General features: G+C 39.0%; 1 long non-coding RNA gene across 4 annotated transcripts; it reads left to right on the forward strand.

The window, feature by feature from the left end:
- Positions 1-403: 403 nt before the first annotated feature.
- Positions 404-15,068, forward strand: LOC134135552 (uncharacterized). 4 transcript variants are annotated; one of them, XR_009957305.1, is made up of 7 exons: positions 404-502; positions 1,692-1,816; positions 5,096-5,170; positions 7,712-7,862; positions 10,108-10,334; positions 10,449-10,530; positions 14,651-15,068. It is a non-coding gene; the product is annotated as an uncharacterized LOC134135552 (long non-coding RNA). The 4 variants fall into 4 exon arrangements; XR_009957306.1 differs by lacking the exon at positions 14,651-15,068 and having other exon boundaries at positions 5,038-5,170; positions 10,449-11,050; XR_009957304.1 differs by lacking the exon at positions 14,651-15,068 and having other exon boundaries at positions 10,449-11,050.
- The last annotated feature ends 3,862 nt before the right edge of the window (positions 15,069-18,930 follow it).

The raw sequence follows: 18,930 nt of genomic DNA on the forward strand, positions 1-18,930 counted from the left end.
GAGGGAGGCGGCTGGCGGCGGCCGGGGCGGCGGCGAGCGGCCCCGCGGGCTGCGGCTCCCCCGCGGCAGCGATGCGATCGGGCATCACTCGAAAATGGCGCCGAAGAGCAGGGCTCTTCATTCAAATTCGTTAGAGCCAGCCCCGCTGCCCTGGGGCATGCCGGGAAGGAAGGGGGGGGCACGCGGGGGGGGGGGGAGCCGCTCGGGCTGAGGCAGCGCTACGGACACGGCGCTCGCTGTCAGTGCCGCCCCTCCCCCCTCCCCGCCGCTCGCAGCCCGCGCGCGCTCCACGCCCTCCCCGCTAGCGCGCGCTCCCGCGCTCGCAACCCAACCGCCGCTCATGGGGGGGAGGAGGAGGAGGAGGAGGAGGAGGAGGACGGGGGGGGGGGGGGAGAGGGAGCGAAATGTCACCCAGAGCCCCGGTCCGCGGGGGAGCAGGCGGTGAGGTAGAGATGCGTGTGAGGGAGACAGAGACCACCGCGAGCCCCGAGGGCTTGTCAAGGTAAAGGGGCTGTGGGGGGGGGAGGTAGGGAAAGGAAACCGGCGGGGGGAGGGGGGGGTGCGCGAAAGGACCTGAGGAAAAAAACCCGCCAGCGCCTCCCGCCGCGCCGCGCCGCCGGGGCACCCCCGCGGCTCCCGCAGCCCCGGGTCGGCGGGTTTGAAGTGCTCGGCGCTTGCCCGCGGGGCCCGATCCCGCGCTGGCAACCGCCGCTCCCCTCCCCCCACCCCCCCCGCCCGCCGCACCGGCTGCGGGCCGGCCCGCGCCCCCCCCCCCCCCCCCCCCCCCCCCGCGGCTCCGCTCCCCGCCCCGGCTCCGCAAACAGCCTCTCACATACCGAAGCGGAGCGCTGCTGTGTAGGCGCATCTCGGGGCAGATTGGGCCCAGAGTGCCTTACACTGGTCATTTGAAAAAAAATATCTCCCTGAGTAACTTGACGGAGTGAGGTTTAGCTTCGGGAGGGTTCGCTTTGCCTTCGCGTAGTGCTTAGAGGCAATCGGCAACTTTCATTTTCATGCTTCCCCCCCCCCAGCCCGCAGCCCACTCCGAGTTTTGACTTATCATAAGGTACCTGATAGTTTGGTTAGTGTTTCTATCCCCATTTCACAGATGGGGAAATCGAGATGGAGGTTGCGAGTTGCTCAAAGCCACGGAGGAAAGGCAGATTACAGTGCAGCGCAAACCACTAGTCTGCACTTGACTTTTGACTGTTGAAGGATTCTTTCCTGTGAGCTCTCCTCAGCTCGTGCAGACCCCCTTGTTTTGTAGAGACCTAAGGCATCAGTGCAAACAGTTCCTCAGAATTTTTAACTTGAATTTTTATCTAATATGCTCTAAAAAGAAAAAAAAAGAAAGAAAAGCAGTAAATAGCAGAGGCCTCAGACTTGCAAACTGCTGTTCCCAAGACTTGGAGATTTTCAAAAGTACATAATGAGAGTCTAGGAGTTTTCTTCCATTGACTTTGAAAATCTTCCCTTTACGTATTTGAGCTAGTCCTGTTAAATTCGGCTGGACTACTTACAGTCAAACGTTTGCAGGCTCAGGGCCTAACGTTGCTAATGATTCCACTGCTCCTTTCTAGGGCTGCATAGTCAAAAATATAAGCAAAACAAGCTTTGTAGGGAGAGGTAAAATCTTTCTCTCTCTCTCTCTCTCTCTTCCCCCCCCCTTTTTTTTTAACCAACTGACACAGTTGGAGAAAACAGCAAGCTTTTGGGCTCAGAAAGCTTAGACCATCATGGCTACGAAAACTGAACTGCTAGTCAGAAAAAATGCAATTCTGGAACTCCTTAGTGAAACAGCAAGGCAAAACAACATGTAAGTAATCACATAGCTAATATTATGTATTTATGTTGTTATATTTTCCTCGGGTTTGAAGTACAATGTTGTTCAAGAAACTAACTTATTTTTTTAAAACAACTTCTCAGTGAAAATTAGCCAGCTTAAAAGCTTAAGTACATAAGAATTTTATGCTAAAAGGAGAAAATATAAATGATTTGCAGTATATTTACATTTTCACTCTTTATTAAAATTAGTATGAGTGAAAATTTCAAAAAACTGTGCATTTGAACTGAGAAAAATGATAATAAATATCTTCTTTTTTTTGTGTCATGTGTGTGTGTGAAAACAGGACTTTGCAGTAGAAATATCAATGAAAGCAATAAAAGAAAATATAAAGTTATAATGTTACCCATACCACTTCCCTATATTTGGATTAAGTATAGTTTTGCCCTAAAATAATTCTAGTCATTATTTTTCATCTGAATAACCATTTAATCTAACCATAATAAAGAAATAAGATACAGAAGATAGAATGTCAGTCTGGACTTGGTATTCTGTTATCTGACTCACACTGTTGTTCTTTGAAAAATAATTTCTATGGTTTCATTAAGATTTTTAATGAAAGTGCTATTTTTGCATCCCCTAATAGCCATTACTTGCTCTCAGATTCATATTCCATGCCTAGTGCACGTAGGCCTCAATTCTATACGGGCTGAAATATGTATCATTATGTATGAGCATACTGAGTAGTCCTATTCATTGTTATATTCTTCTGTTTCAGACTTCAGCTAATAGTTGTATTACACATTCATTTTTTTTTCTCAGTATTACTTAGAATGGCACAAAACAGAACTTAATGCAATAGTCTTGATTTACCAGATTCTTTCATTCATATCACTGGGACTTAATTTCTATAATGTACAATCATATTAATTTAAAGATCAGGATGGTTGAATATTTAACTAGGAGAACAAATAAGAAAGTTAGGCAATTGCTATATTATAAAAATCCATGCAGTATAAGGTGGGTATTGCATTCTCTGGCTGTAGCATCTGGGTAAGGATCATCAGCTTGTTTGCTCAGTGACTAGTGAAGCCAGAAAGTCACAGCAGGAACACAATGGAGGACAGAAGGGAGAGGAGGGGGATTCTGAGCATCATCAAAAGTGATGTCAATTCTTTAGATCAAATTTCCATTCCAAATAATTTGGGCCATGAAAATGGTGAAAGTCTTAACAGCTATGGTAGTAAATACAAGATTAAGTTGCACTTTCTATAATGGATTCCTTTCCTCCTTCAGTGCCAATTATAGCACTACCTGAGCACCTTCTATTGGTGCATGTCTTCTGTCACAGATTCTTCTCCTTGGAGAGTGTCATTACATTATCAGAGAATCATCTAATATTGTAATAAATGACTTGACAAACATTTTTCATGTTTTCTGTTCTCTTCTCTTGTTGCCACAGGAAGGAACGTGTGCAGTTGAATGTTTTCAGTTTGTTTTATCTGTCTTTTTTTCCATATACATGTTATGTATTTATGTTAGTGAGGCAAGGTCAAAGAAATGTGTTGTGTTCTTCAAGCAAAATGTGGTTAGGTTTCTGATGGCCATTAGCTCCTAGGCAAATTCATTCCATAGACTTGAACCAGCTCCCGAGAAAGTTTTGTGTAAAAAAAAGATAACCTTTTTCCCCTTGTTGTACAGGTTCTCTTGTGTCAGAAGAGGGAAACTGTTGACCACAGGATGCAGTCTAGAGACCTGGGCATTTCTTCAGAGACTGTGGATTCAGGGCCTCTAACATCTTGAACCCTGAATTTGTAATTGCAAATTGTAAAGAAAATCAGTATAAAGCAGAAGAGAGGGGCTTACAATAACCTGCATTGCTGAGATGACACCACTTAGCTTCCTGTGCTTGGAGTTTACTATGAGCAGCAGACTTCATACTCGGGTATACTGAATTGCCTGGGTCCAGTTGAGAGGCTGCTGAAGCAAAGCAAGATTCTTATCTGCCAAAGTGGTGCAAAAGCTGATAGCTGATCAGGGATGGTTAGAATGTTGGAATCTGTCTTCTAACTCAGGCACACATTAATTACAAATTACCTAGCTATATGTTCTTTAAGGTTTGTTCTACAACCACGAGGATTAGAGAAATTTCTTGTAAGGAAAATGGCATTTTGACATTAGTGTGTAAGTTTTTAGTCAGATTCTTTGGTTTGCCTGGGTACTTGCCTATTACCTTCATCTCATCCAGTCCCTAGTCAGTTCAGACCAACTGGAGAGCACCAAAATACAGCCAGTATGTAGCAATTTATTATAATCTTTACAATATTTGCAGAATCTACATATCATTTTGGTATTCTGTGTTGGTATGGCATAGTACATGCATACTGCCATTGGGAATTCCGTATTTTTTATTACTCTTTTTTCCTAATTTGAGCTTTACCTTGCTCTTGATACTGATCCTGCCTTCTGTAATAGATCACCACCCACATCTAAGCCTCCAATCAATGTCTTCTAAAAGTTTGGTATCAGCTGAAGTTTAAAATTTCAGTTTAATAAATCTCGTAACTGCAGTTGAATGTCCTCTTTCACTTGTAAGTTTTCTACTTTCTTCTGTAGCCATTCAGGCTCTGATTTACCTAACAAATACAGGATTGCAATTACCATGGCAATTTCAGTTTGGTAGCAATGATAGTGGTTGTAATCTAGAAAGAACTAACTGTACAGCATTCACTATTGTACAGTGGTAAGACTGCAATAGCAATGAAAACAGAGTTCTGAATTTGCCAGTATAGACCTGATTTAGGGATGCTTCTCTTGGCAGTAAGGACTGCAAGAAATATGTGCTGGATTGGGACTTACATCTGCTTTATTAAATTTCCTATAAACTTTGACATGAAAAAAATGTAGCAAATTTTTACTGTTAACTACCTCTTGATTTTTCAAAAGCCAACTTTCAGTTTAATTTTTTTTAGTCTTTTTTATAAGCATTTTAGAATAAAGACTAATGTAATGGTCAAAAAGGTGGGATTTGCTATGTTTACACTCAGATCTTACAATATTGTAAGTCTAATATTGTAACTCTTAACATAGCTGTAGGCCTGCCTTATAATAATGAACATATCACTCTTTTCTGGGGATTTAAGAAAGATGTAATTGTTGTTTAACTCAAATTTCCTGCTAAAGTTTTGCTAAAATAGCCTAACAGTAACTTCTAAATATTTTAATATTTTTGTGGATTTAATGGTTGGGAAAAGTGCTGGCTCGGCATCTGTGAAAACTGAAGCCCATTCTTTATTCATGGATTAATTACAGCAGAGCAGTTGCCAAGTGATCTTCTCCATAGTACCCATGAACTTCAGCCTTGAACTGAAGAGGACTCATCAAATGGTGAGAAAATAGTGTAGCTGCCATGATTATTAAGTTATTGAGGGGATGTTCTGTTATTTTTTATTGCTAGTATTGCTTGTACTATTTAATAGATATCAAAATTATATTTTCATAGGGTAATTGCTGAGACCATAACCTCATTTCTCCCCCTCCGCCTAGTATTTCAATTGTTGTTAATTTCTCAAGCTTTGTTATCTTCCTAGTTGTCCTTGACTTTTCAAAAATAATTGTTAGTGATGCACTGAAGTCATTAGCTAATTTCTTAATTACTTACGTTAGCTTTAGTCCTATGCGTGTGCCTATTTCTTCACATGAATAGTTTCAGTGGTAGCACTTCACAGAGAAGTAAAGCTCAGATATGTGGAACTGTTTGAAAGATTGATGCTTAAATTTTGCTGGTATGTATGCCTGCATCTAAATGAATACCATTCAAATTAATGCAGGAGTGAGGGATCTGTAAATGTTTTGGCTAGCATTATTTTTTTTTTTTTTTTGCTGTTCAATTTATTTCTTTTAAGATAGCTTGGTGTACGCTGTTCATTTGCTTCTTTAGCTTCCCAATTTCTGGAAATATTTGAAATCTGGGCTTCAAAACATTTATAAAATGTTAATAATGCTCATAATATTTCTGAGAAGAACAAAACATTATCTTATTTAACCATTGTATGAAAATGTGGATGAATCTATAGAAAAACAAATTCTGTTTCTAACATACTATATTAGGCAGTTCTTGAATCTTTTATTCTATCTTCCCACCATTATTAAGTATTGATTCTTAAATATATATTTATATATTTTAAACATACATCTTAAAAACAGGGAGTTTGATTCATTTACAGCTGAATGAAAAGGATGGAATATCTGTGTACGCACACACATGCGCACATATGCGCACACACACAAACACACACAAAGAATATAGCTGTTGAGTGCTGATACCAGCTCCCTGGTCATTTAGATAGGTAACAGCTTAAAGTAATGGTGCACTGACTGATCCATAGTTCAGGAGATGGATTACAGTGACCAGAAGCTCACAGGACCCTGAGAGATGTGCCAGACCTTTTTTGGTTCACTAAGCAACCTAAGTGGCTCAACTTTTCTTTTCCTTTAATAACTGTATTGTAGAGCAAGGAATAAAAAGGAAAGAACCTTGCTAGCAGCTTATGATTTCCACATTTCCTCCTATCTCTATGGTTGTTACCATAGAGATTGGAACACTGGAGCTTAACCCTCTCCCAGCTATTTACCAAATGGGTTTGAAGGTATAAGTGTGTTTAAACATGCAGGAAAGATGGCAAGTCCATTACAGTAATAACTTGGCTACATCCGGTGTTAAGAATTGCTTTAGTACTGTTATCAACCACTGAACTAATTTAACCTTTGCCAGAGTTATTTACCATTTAGTGTATTAAAAATAAGATTTTAAACTTAAGCCAAAAAGAAGCACTAGATTTCAGGCAGAGTGCTTTGAGATATGACCCAGAGGTCATTTATTTTTGATCTAGATTCAACAGCTCGTTTCTTTTTTTTTTTCTCAGCCACTTCTTCTTTAGTTTCGTTTTTTTGAGACCTGATTCTTCAATTAAGTTAACATTAAGCACTTAATTATTTACATTCTGCTTCAGCAAACAGTTAAGCTTGTACATAAATCACAATATTTGCATGAATATGGCCTGTGAAAGAAGACTGAATCCAAGTTAGTCCCTTACATCTTGTGCTTGAGTTTGCCTAACTGATAACCAATAGGCTGGATTCAGACTAGAGCCAAGGTGTGAGTCAGCATATAAGCAGAGTAAGGAGTTGAGGCTTGGATTTGAATGCATACTTGATAGTACAGGAATACCAAATGATTACAAGATAACTTATTTAATTTAAGCACTTTTTAAGCTGTTTTGCTGGGCTGAGTTTAAATTCTGTATATAAAGTTAAGCACATGCTTAAAAGGTTTTCTTTAAACATATTTGGAATTGATATAATTCTTTTACTTCAGTAGAAGAGGAGATAGGCCAATACTGAACCGTTCTAAAAAGCCAATTCTCAGCCAATTATCTTCTCGCTAAGAAGATAATTTTGTTTCTTTTATTCCATATCCTTTTCTGTTAAATCACTTTCACTTCCCTGACTCTTCTCATGCACATTGTTTCCTGCTAACCTTTCCTCTAATGTCCAGTTTTCTATTAATCTTTCCACTCTGACTATTCTTTGTCTCTCTTCTTTTTATGGAAGTTTTGGAGAGGTCATTACACTTTTTCATTTTTTTTTTCCTTCTTTCATCAGTTGCTGGAACACTACAGCAAATAAAACCCTCTGATTTCATCTATACCTCTTTTGTGAGAGACACAGAAATCAAAATTTAGTGTTAATGCAATAGAAAAGAGAAGACTAGCACTGCAGGTGTAATTTATGAGAAAGGGAAATAGAGAATAATTTTTAATGTAGGTAAATCCTAAATTAGGAATCAGGATCCAGGCAGCAGGATCAGGATTTTAAGGTGATTCTTTAATAAATATTATTCTCTCTCTCTCTCTTTTTTTTTTTAAGGGTCATGGTATACTGAATAGATTCATTAAGCTTGGTATTACTTCTTTTCTTGAAATATGTATCACTGAACTTTTCTTAAAGCTTGGGAGATACAACATGGAGTTGGAAGAGAAGCGGGGATCTCCATGAAGGGCAGTCAACTGGAGTCTTGGTAAGATTAAAAAAAAAGTACATATAAAATTGTATTTCTCTTAAATTTTCACCATTATGAAGTGGCACATATTTAACCAGCTTTTTTGAAACAGCCCTTACATTCTCTGCATTAATTTATAGTATCATCACATAAAAATTGTGTTATCTTATAGCTGAGTTTGTGATATGACTCCTGAATGAAAACAGTAAGTGACATAAAAATCATTAGTTATTTTCACAGTGATTGTGCTACAGTGTTTTCGTGCCTAATTTCTGAACAAAACAAGATATACAGGATTGTGCTGTCAGCCTCCCAATAACTTCTGAATCTACTGGTTCTGGTTAATTTCAGCTGTGTTGCGGGGTGGAGGTCACAAAGTTTGAGTGAAACTTAGCAGCTAGGGTAGGAAGAGGACTCAAATTAGTGCCTACAGGGTAGAAAAAGCTGCAGCACAGACTCAGAAATTTTCTGTTCTGTTTAATCTGTGGACTTGCCAGTCAGCATGTTTCATTGGCCTGCTGGTCATGGCACACGTAGTTCAGATCTAGCCTCATTATGAGCTGCCTCTCGATCCCCTAATAGTCAGAAGTTGAGGTATTATGCAGGAATTTAGGGAGATCTGTTTAGAAGGGAAAGGGAAAGCAACTGGGGTAGTATCTGCTTTGGATTACTGCAGAAGTGTGTTTGAGGCACATACAACAGGCTGATAGATTTTGTTAGTCTTACCAGGAGTCATGAAGCAGCTTGTTTTTGGTGGGATCTCCTAGTCTCCCAAACCACTTACTAATCCTTCAGTTTTATGGTTGTCTCTATACCTGAATTAGATGCACCTTTTCCTTGCCAAAATGGAGAAGGGAACTGTTGCAGGCAGTTTTAGTGTTTCATTTCTTTGGTTGTTTGGATGTCAGCAGTTGAGCTATTCATAGACTGTCAAATTTGTAAAACTATCTTCAGCTCTACCCAGAAACTAGCTATAATTTGGACTGCCGCTTTAGGTCCCTGACCCATCCTATAACCTATGGGCTTGGAACGGTGCAGGAAGCATGCATTGTATTCCAAATAACTTCCTATGTGAAAAAAGATGTGAAGCTAGGCAAAGAGACAGAAGACGATATTAGAATCTGGCTGCATGAAATTACCACATTCAGTTGCATCTAAATTTGTAGCTGCATGATCATGAACTCCAGGAAAACTGATTGTTCTGAAAGGTATGATCTGCCCATTCTTCTCAGGCAATGAGAAATGGACAGGTTACACTTGCTGAAAGGACTGATTCTTTCACTTTCAGGCTTAGTTAGGCAGCACTAAATTGGCAGGTATTTGTTTAATAATTTTGAATTTTCTGTGTGACCTTAGACAGAGGCTCAAGATCTTGCATAAGACTTTTTAAACAAAGTTCAGATTCAACAGCACTGTTCTTCAGAAATAGCTGAATTTCTTAGAATAACAGAAAACTAAGACTTGTGCATATAAAATGTAATTTTTAAAAACCCACTTTAATAATTATTAAGACAACTGCTGTGAAATATGTCATGATGTCTGAAATGTGCATTTCAAATTTTTTGGTTATCCTCCTGCCCAGCTGAAAACTATCAATTGTTTAATAAATGTTAAGTTTTGTGTGAACAGTGAAGTACTGATATATACTAGTTTAATATTATATTTTGTGCTTCCTGAATTTTAAATGATGTTCATTAAGGGCTTAAATTTAGAAAATGGTTAATGATAGTTGGTTTTCATAAGCTGTTTGTTTAAAAAAGCTGACACATTTTAATTTAAAAATGACTAATGCTGAACTACTCTTTATCATGTATTGTCGAAGGTCTATGATCTATGTATGCTACTATATGTGGTCAGATCCTTTCACCATCATGAAACCTCATTAAATTCACATGCCTGTGCTACCTCAGAAATGTGTATTTTTGTACAGCTTTTAAGCAGTCTTAAACACTAAACAGCTACTTGTATTGTAGACTGAAGAAATTAGGATAATTACTTTCTAGAAGACAATAATTAAAAATACATCTAAAATAATGTTTAAATACATATCAGTAAAAGCTCCCGTAATGTCCTGTCACAACATATAAAATTCCTAAGCAATTTTAAGCCAACATTTTTGTAAAAAAGAAACTAGACATTCCTATAAAGAACATGCAACTTAGAAATGTATGGAACTTCTTTATTATGTGCTACATGCTACAATAAAATGGAAGGTTTTGCTGCACATTACTAATTTTTTTTTTTAATCCCACTATTTTTGCAGGTGTGTGGAGGAGCAGGTCCGGTTCTCACTGTTGCTACTCCCACATAGGTGGACTCTGTAACTGATTATGTGTGGGTAGGGCCCTATTGAAATTAAGGAGATTCTGCAATAGTGCAGGGTTCTGTTTGTGAAAATTCAATTGCAAGATCAGGACCCTACTGTGACTCCTTACTGTGCATACTGTCAGTGTATCATTGATTGTGCTGGAACCTGCCTTATGGGATAATGTAAGTCCTGCTTTTCCTCCAAATGTATTTCAGACATGAAATAATCCTAAAACATTTCTAATTAGAATATTAATATAATTTACCTGCATTCTTTTAATTATGTTTTTTTGGCAGTACCAAATAATATATTCCTCAAAACATCTTAATGGCATTGAGGCTTTGTGGATAGTTGGTCACATGATGAGAAAATTAAGCTGTAAGTACACTGAAATGATTGAATTTTTCAGTAGTTAGTCTTTTCTCATATGCACATACTGCTAAGGGTAAAAAAAGGTGAATTGAGAGGTTTGATTTGTGTGTGACTTCAGTTCTTTTTAGAAAATATATGTAATAACTCTCATAGATATTTCATTGTTATTGAATGATTTATCGTGTGAACCTGAAGTCCAGCACTACTGCTGTTAGGTGGGGAATTTTAAGTTGTTTGTCGTCTTTTTTTCAAAAACACCATGCCTCTGACTTGCTCTTCATTTCCACCCATAACCTTTTCAAAACTTATAGATCTGCAAAACTTGTTTATACTACCAGTATTTGTGTAGGTATTGCAAACAGATTTACTAACATAATTGTCTTCTGCTGAGTGGAATATTGAAATGTTAATAAATGTACGCTTATACTTATGTCAATGTAACTTGGCTAAATTAAACTAAACTGATCTGGCATTTTGAGTGAATTTGATCATGCATGCTGATTAACTGTAATCTTCTTCATAAGAAACTACATATTTTATTGTTCCTAAGTACTTTGTGCTTAATCAATGTTAATTACCCATATCATATGCCAGTGGATTCACCCAAAATAACTATAAATATCTACACTTGGATTAAGGAGGAAGTTCTTTTCCTGTAGCTATGGGTACAGTCATTGCTATGATTCCTATTTTTATATCCAAATGAGCAAAAACTACATGTAGGTGTTTTCCCTGCATAACTAAAGTGATATTATAAACTCCATGCCCTTTCTTGTGATTCTGTATTTCCTTTCTGGTATTCAGATACAAGAATGTTTTCATCAAGGTCTCAGTATTTGAAAAAGGGAAGAACTGGAAAAGCTGTTGAATTTGTGAATAACTATTAAGGAGAGGGGTAAAGGTCTGGAGCAGTTGTATGTAAGGATAATTAGAGGTTCTTCCCCACAGAGCAGGGATGCAGAGAATAATCAGTGAGTAAAGATTAAGTAGGACAGGCTTTTTTTTGTTGTTGTTTAGCACAAGAGCAGCATGAAATGAAAGTAATCTGAAGAAAAAGTAAGACCAAAGAAGAAATCAAAAACTCAGATCAAAAACGGACGAGAGGTTCTTATTTAAAAAAAACAGGAAAAGGATGGCAAAAAAACTTCCTAGAAGTAGAATTAAATACCTAGGTACTCATTGTATTGAGTGTATAATAGATTTAAGTTACACATCTCTTTTGTTTAAAACTTTCAGTATTTTTTTTCTCTAAGATTGTATTGTATTCGAGAGGAGTATATGGGCTTTGAAGAAGAGTCAGTGACTAGCTGTGAATTATCTATATAAATTGAGGACTCAAGGTGAAAGTTACAACTAAGAATAGAGGACAGTGGGATATATGCACTAAAGTACAATTAATGCTAAGCAGAAGCCAGAATTCCTTGTTCAGATACAGAACTTAATGATTTGAGATGGATTGAGAACTGGCTGAAAGGCAGAGCTCAGAGGGTCGTCATCAGTGGCGTGGAGTCTAGTTGGAGGCCTGTGGCTAGTGGAGTCCCCCAGGGCTCAGTACTGGGTCCCATCCTGTTCAACTTCATCAGTGACTTGGATGAGGGGACAGAGTGCCTCCTCAGCAAGTTTGCTGATGGTACCAAGCTGGGAGGAGTGACTGACACACCCGAGAGCTGTGCTGCCCTTCAGAGAGACCTGGACAGGCTGGAGAGCTGGGCGGAGAGGAACCTCCTGAGGTTCAACAAGGGCAAGTGCAGAGTCCTGCACCTAGGGAGAAACAACCCTAGGCACCAATAAAAGCTGGGGGCTGACCTTGTGGAGAGCAGCTCTGCAGAGAAGGACCCGGGAGTGCTGACAGATGACAAATTGACCATGAGCCAGCAATGTGCCTTGTACTCTGGAGAGAGTCCAGCGTAGGGCTATGAGGATGTTCAGAGGGCTGGAGCACCTGCCCTACGAGGAATGGCTGCGAGAGCTGGGCCTCTTCAGCCTGGGGAAGAGAAGCCTGAGGGGGGATCTTATCAATGTGTATAAGTATCTGAAGGAAGGGTGTCAGGGGGACGGGGACAAACTCTTTTCAGTTGTCCCGTGTGACAGGACAAGAGGCAATGGGCAGAAACTGAACCACAGGAAATTCCATCTGAATGTTAGGAGGAATTTCTTCCCTGTGAGAGTAAGGGAGCCCTGGACCAGGTTGCCCAGAGAGGTTGTGGAGTCTCCTTCTCTGGAGATCTTCAAGGCCCACCTGGATGCAACCCTGTCTAACATGCTCTAGGTGACCCTGCTGAGCAGGGAGGTTGGACTAGATGATCTCCAGAGGTCCCTTCCAATCTTACTGATTCTATGATTCTATGATTTTGAAATGTATCATCCTGAATAGGGCTCAAAATACAATTTCATTATTTTCTTTACAGAACAGGAGTTTTGAACTTTCTAGATTAAAATGTTAACAATGCTTTTTCTGAGATTTTTCAGTATAAAATGAAGATTTGAGAACATCAGATGTTTCATTTTACAAATTCTTTAACATTTCTTTACTAAAGAAATCTTGATCAGTATATTTTCTTTTTAAAGTGTTTAGACTCAATGGTTTACTGTTTTCACATTTTCATCCTGTTAGCCATATTTATTCTTACTTGCACTACATCAAGTTAAAAAAAAAAGAAAAGGAGAGGGTAATTTGGTGATTGCAAAACTGCCCCCCCCACCTCCAGCCCTCTAGGTTCCTCCCAAACAAGTCCAAAAAAGTGCCCCAGAATAGATCTAGTTACAGAGAAGGAAAAAGATGAAGGTAACATGCTGGGGAGTTGGAAATGAGGAATCTCTTGGATGTTTCATGTGACTCCAATTTTGTTCAGTTATATGCACTGTGAGGCAGATCACCTAGATGTGACTGCTGCTTATTCCTCAGACAGCACCTTCCCAGTACTTTGTGGAAGAGAATGAAGGGGCACAGCTCTGTTCTGCCTGAGGTAACACTGCTACAAATACTATTTAGAAGAAAAGGAACTCTGAACCAGCTTTCCACTGCTTGCTACTCCTAACTCTCATCATTGAGCACCTGATCTGCTTGTTTCATTGGTTTAACCCTTGCCAAGATGCCAAATTCCTACTTTAAAGAACTGAAACTAGAAAAACAGCAAGAAAGTAGATACCAAGAAAAGTAGTTGATGCTGGTGGAATTTAGGGAATGTTGGGCATTTGCTACATGAGCACCGTTATGCAGACTTGGGAATACATCAGGAGCTGATGACACCAAATTGCAGCAACAGTAGTAAGTTTCCTCTAGTGGCAAATGGAGACTATAGCTCTGGTTCTGTACACCAAGAACAAGAAGCAAAGGAATGTGCCTGAACGTTCAGCATGTTAGTCATTGTAAATTTAAGTTATAAATTCTTTTTCTCTGCTGTTGTTTGCGCTTGGCTTGTATCATCACTGTCCTCTCTTCAAGCTGGATGTAGCATGTTTTTTGTTTATGTCGGATGAGGCACCCGTCATATTATAACAAATGTCATGAACATTGTTTTTCTTCAATCCTTGAAAATCAAAATGTGGTAGCATAGATAGTACTAAATGTGACATCAAAGATTTTTCTGGTTTCAGAGTATTTATAGGAAAAACAATGTTTTATGTGTCACTCCATAAACCTTCTCCCAGTCTCTTTTCCACTCTTAAGCAAATGTAATGCATGAAAACTTTCTTCAGTAGTGTCCTCAGTTCTTAATTTCCAGATACAGCTATTGGTTCTTTGTTGGTACTTTTTTTTTCAAATTTAGGTTAAGGTCCTCATAAAACTTCTCTGCATCCTCTATAAATGACACCATCATGCTGTCATTTGTTTTAAGTCATCAAATCTAGGCTAAATCTGAGTTTTGGAAACTTTTTCCCAGCCCTTCTAAGGATGCTGTTTCTTCTCTGTCAGACAATTATACTTTTCATCCAGGTTTTCTGTGGATCATATCTCTATTAGAAAATCTTTTTCTTTTGCCTTGACAAATGCAGTCTTGCCATGCTCATTATCTATTCAAAGTACTACTGTAAATATCAATTTCCAAACTTACTCATTTGGCTGTTTCAACCCCCTCCTCCAATTTAAAACAATAAAGATAAGCTATCTGTCTTTGTTTTCAAGGCCCATCAAGACTACTTCTACCTGATATCTCTCCTTCAGTATCAAGAGGTTGACACTGATTTTGATCAACATATGATGCCAGCTTCCATCACTCAGTCGTTAAATTTTCAGACGACACTGGATACTTTCTCTTCAGCTGCATCTCATGCATTGGTTGACTTCTTCATAAACAGAACTGTTCACTATCTTCCTTTAATATCTTCTTAATGTTTTATGTACTGTGAAGGTTAAAACAACCCAACTAGACAATAGTTATATTGCAGGTATACTAATGACAGTGCTTATCACAGTAGTACTGTGTCATTTGTACTCTTTTGTACTCTGCCATAATCTATCTCTTATCTCCTGTGTGTAGAATTCAAGCACATTGACTTTTTGTTGTGTGTTTATTCATGGCCCAAACAAATGGAAATTGGTCCAGGGTGAGGCCTCATAAGATTTGTGGTAATACAAATAAATAATAATAATATATATCCATTGGATACTGTAGTGTATCTGTTGGATTTTACTGTGCCTCATGTCACATCATATTTCATGCAGAAAGAAGGTGTTACAAATAGAGGCCTCACAAAAGGGAAAGAAGAAGTGAGCTGCAGCCAGCAGATAAAATGCTAACGCCAGAGGCCTTCTCAGCTGTCAATCCTAAGTCAGTAGCTACTGGCATTTTGCCCTGAAAGCATCTCTCCCTTAGCTTCTCCATGGCAGTAAGAACAGACTCTCCTTCCTCATGATAGAAAGAAGTAAAGTGAGTATTTCAAAGTTTTCCACTGTGTGAAAAAGTAAAAAGGACTTTTTATACTTCCTTAGCTTTCATCTGTTCTGTAGTGACAAAGCATCTCTTGCTACTGAAATCTTGAATTACCACAAGCAGTTGTTCCAGCAATCTTGTTGGTCACCCCTTTTTCAAATGCTATCTGGTTCTCTGTTGAGAAGGAACCTACGCTAGTTCTGATTTGGTATCTAGGTATATTTTTATCTCATAGTGCTCTGTTTTCCTTGGAGATAATGGCTCTTCAGAAGAGTGGTAACCATGAATTGCATCAGGAATTCCCCAGGTATGTTACCCTCTTTCTGGAAGTGGGTCTGCATTTATCCCTTTTCTTTTTTACAAAGTGATACTGAAATATTGGCATATAGATGGTGTACAGATGATAGAATGGGCCATGTGAACAAATGACCCTGCACATGCTAAAGAAAACATAGTCAAATAAGTTAATTTCATCAGCATATGCCACAGAACATGATTACGAATGATTGTACACCTGAATAGGAGAAGTCTAGTAAGAGCTCTGGACTAGTTGATGGTAACTCAGCAGCTGTGAAATGGTGAGGGAGACTGAGAAGCTATACAACCAGAAAACTTGATCATAGTGAGAGTTCTCAATTATCTATATATAGGCTGGATACATTTACCATCAGACCATCATGCACAAACTGTATTTTTAGGTACCATAAAGAACAACTTTTTGAGCAAACTAGCTTGAGAGTCCACAAGAGGAGAGACAGCCATAGATTCAGTCCAGAGTGGTACACAGGACTTTGCTCAAGAAATAACTATGGAAGAGTATGGTATCTCATCATACTTAAATTTGTCCTGTAGGAGACAGGACAGGATTTGTAGGAGAGAAAAAGACAAAACTCCCATTCCAATATTGTTTAACTTTAAAAAGTTTTTAACTTTAAAAAAGAAGAATTGCATGGATATGAAGAAACAATTTAAATGGAAGTTACAAGGATCTGTAGTTTACAAGGTAAACTATTTTGAGGAAGCACAGAGATTTTGGTTTCTAACCCAATTAAACAAGAATTGTCCAGCACAATTGAACAGTAGAACTTGATAGAAACAAATAGACATTGTTCAGAGAGAGAAATCCAAACCAGCAGAACAGAGAAGTGCACAGCTCCGGCAAGTTAAATGTAGACCTATTATATGGTAGTAAGGTTGTAAGGCCAGTGGGTTATCAGGAGATAAAGAGAATATTTAAAGATGACAAAGCCATAACAGGGAAAAAAAAATAATTATTTGCACTGGCAGAGTTTATTACAGGAAGGTTAGGGACATCTCTGCACCAAAGCCATTATAAGGAATGTCTCAAGTCTGAAATGCCAGTAAAAGACATTTTAGAATAAAATGATTGAATAAACATGAACAAATTGCAAGATAACATATTGTTCATTCAATAGTCCTAGAGGAATTCAGAAATGAAATTGCTGAACTAAGAACTAGGTTGTATAATATATCACTTAAATTAGCCTTGATAACAGAGGAATGGAAAGTAGTAAATGTGACACCAATCTTTAAAAGGGCTCTAGGGATGATCTTGGGCTAATAAGTCTGGCTTCTGTGACAGGCAAAATGATAGTGAATGTGATAAAGGATATAATTAATAGGAACATGGATAGGTATAATAGACAGCCATCATCTTGGCTTTTGCACAGGGAAGTTTTGTCTTGGAGCTTTGTTAGTTACTTGGAGGAGTCAACAGATATATGGGTAAGGGTGATGCAAAAACTTTAAAAAAAGGTTCCTCACCAAAGACTGTTACCACAATGACGTATTGGGTTACTGAAAAAGATTTTTTTGTGGATCAATAAATAAATGATTACAGGATAAGCAACAGTATAGCAATCACTGGTTGATATTAAGAATGCCATCTCCCAAGATTGGTGCTAGGACTTTTGCTGGTCAACATGTTTCTAAATGGTTTGAAAAAGAGGAAAAACAGTACAATGATAAAGCTTTGAGATGATAAAAGGAAAATAATCAGTCAAGTCAGATCTAATGCTGACTCTGAAGAGTCACAGAAGGTTCTCACAGCAGGAACTGTGGTGAGCCAGGAGCCCTGGCTGTCACAGAGGCTAGATATCATTGACCCACTGCTCAGCAGCATCTACCAGCAGAGAGGCAGCGGCTGCTGGATTACAGCAGCCAGTCACCCATAAGCTGTGAACTCAGCAGGCTCTGACCAGTCCTGCTGTTCAGGAGGGCAGGAACTTGTAGTTGTTCTTTCTAACTGCACCAGGGGCTGCAAGTTGAGGAGACGAGATTTTTCTCCACGTTTCTCTGGGTCTCACAGCTCCTACTGAGCCTGGAATACAGACTTTGATCCCAGAGCTCCTGCCTGTCACAGGAGCAGAATGCTGCTGTTAAGCTGATGGGTGGTGTCTTGCTGCTGTGAGAAGCCAGGGCTCTCCAGCCATCTTACTGGTGTTTGCATGGATTTCAGCAGCTCCTGCTAATTCGCTGAAATCATTCTGAATGCAGAGGATGATAGCAGAAAGTGGCAAAATGGAACATGAAAAAGAGAAGTGGCCGCTGGTCAGTTTTTGAGCATTGATGAGAACAATGTAGAAAAACAGTGACTAAAAGGCGTGGGTGGCATAGCTGTTGCGCAAGGACAGAAAATAGATCAGGATTCTTCAGTTTGTAAAAATGTTGACTGAGAAATAAGTAATATAAGAAAGAAGTGTAAAGCCATGAATATGTGGAAGTGTTTATTAGAGGAATGGTAGCTCCCTGCTTCTCAGAATAGAAGAAAAAGGAGCATTTGCTCACTGTTTTGTTTAGCTTAGATCTCTCTAAGGTGGCAGAAGGCTGCTTATCACAAGTTTCATGTTCTGTGGCTATATCTTTCCATAGTGCACAATATCCAGCTGTTTACAGGTCTTTAAAATTCCACTTGTCCTGGACCAGCTGTGGCCAATATCCAACTCTCAACCTTGTATTTTCTGCAGACTCATAGCTTTTCTTCAAATAAAAGTTTGTAGCTCATTATGTTTGAAGATGAATTTTCAAACATGAATCCAATGCATTGTGGTTAATTTTTCTAAATCTACAGACTTTTTAAAATTTCTGTTTGTTCTTTTGTCAGGTAGTAGTGATGTTGCAGATGGTCTGAAGGGTTTTACTTGTGTTGTTTAGAAACCTGTGGGCAATGGAAAATACCAGCTTGCTGCTACCTTAGAAAACTAAAAGCAGCAGCAGAACCTAAAGTTAATCCCAGGGGAAATCAGATAAAGTAGCAGAAATGTTTTACACAGCAACCATAAGGTCTAGGGGGAGGGATGGAGTAGTGGACATCATTATACCTTTGAAGCAGCTGAAATGTTCTAATTTCCAAGCTATAGTCCACAAACCCCTGGTGGCATACAAGGCTGTGGTAAGCTGAACAGCTGTTTAGCTAAACCATATTTAAGGCTGTTTAAATAGTGTTTTCAATTAAAAGTTTGATCAGATGTGCATGTGGTGGTTTGTGAAAAATGTCGAGGGCTGATAACGT

Source organism: Rhea pennata, chromosome 1 (assembly GCF_028389875.1).
Source record: "Rhea pennata isolate bPtePen1 chromosome 1, bPtePen1.pri, whole genome shotgun sequence".
NCBI classification, from domain to species: Eukaryota; Metazoa; Chordata; class Aves; order Rheiformes; family Rheidae; genus Rhea; species Rhea pennata.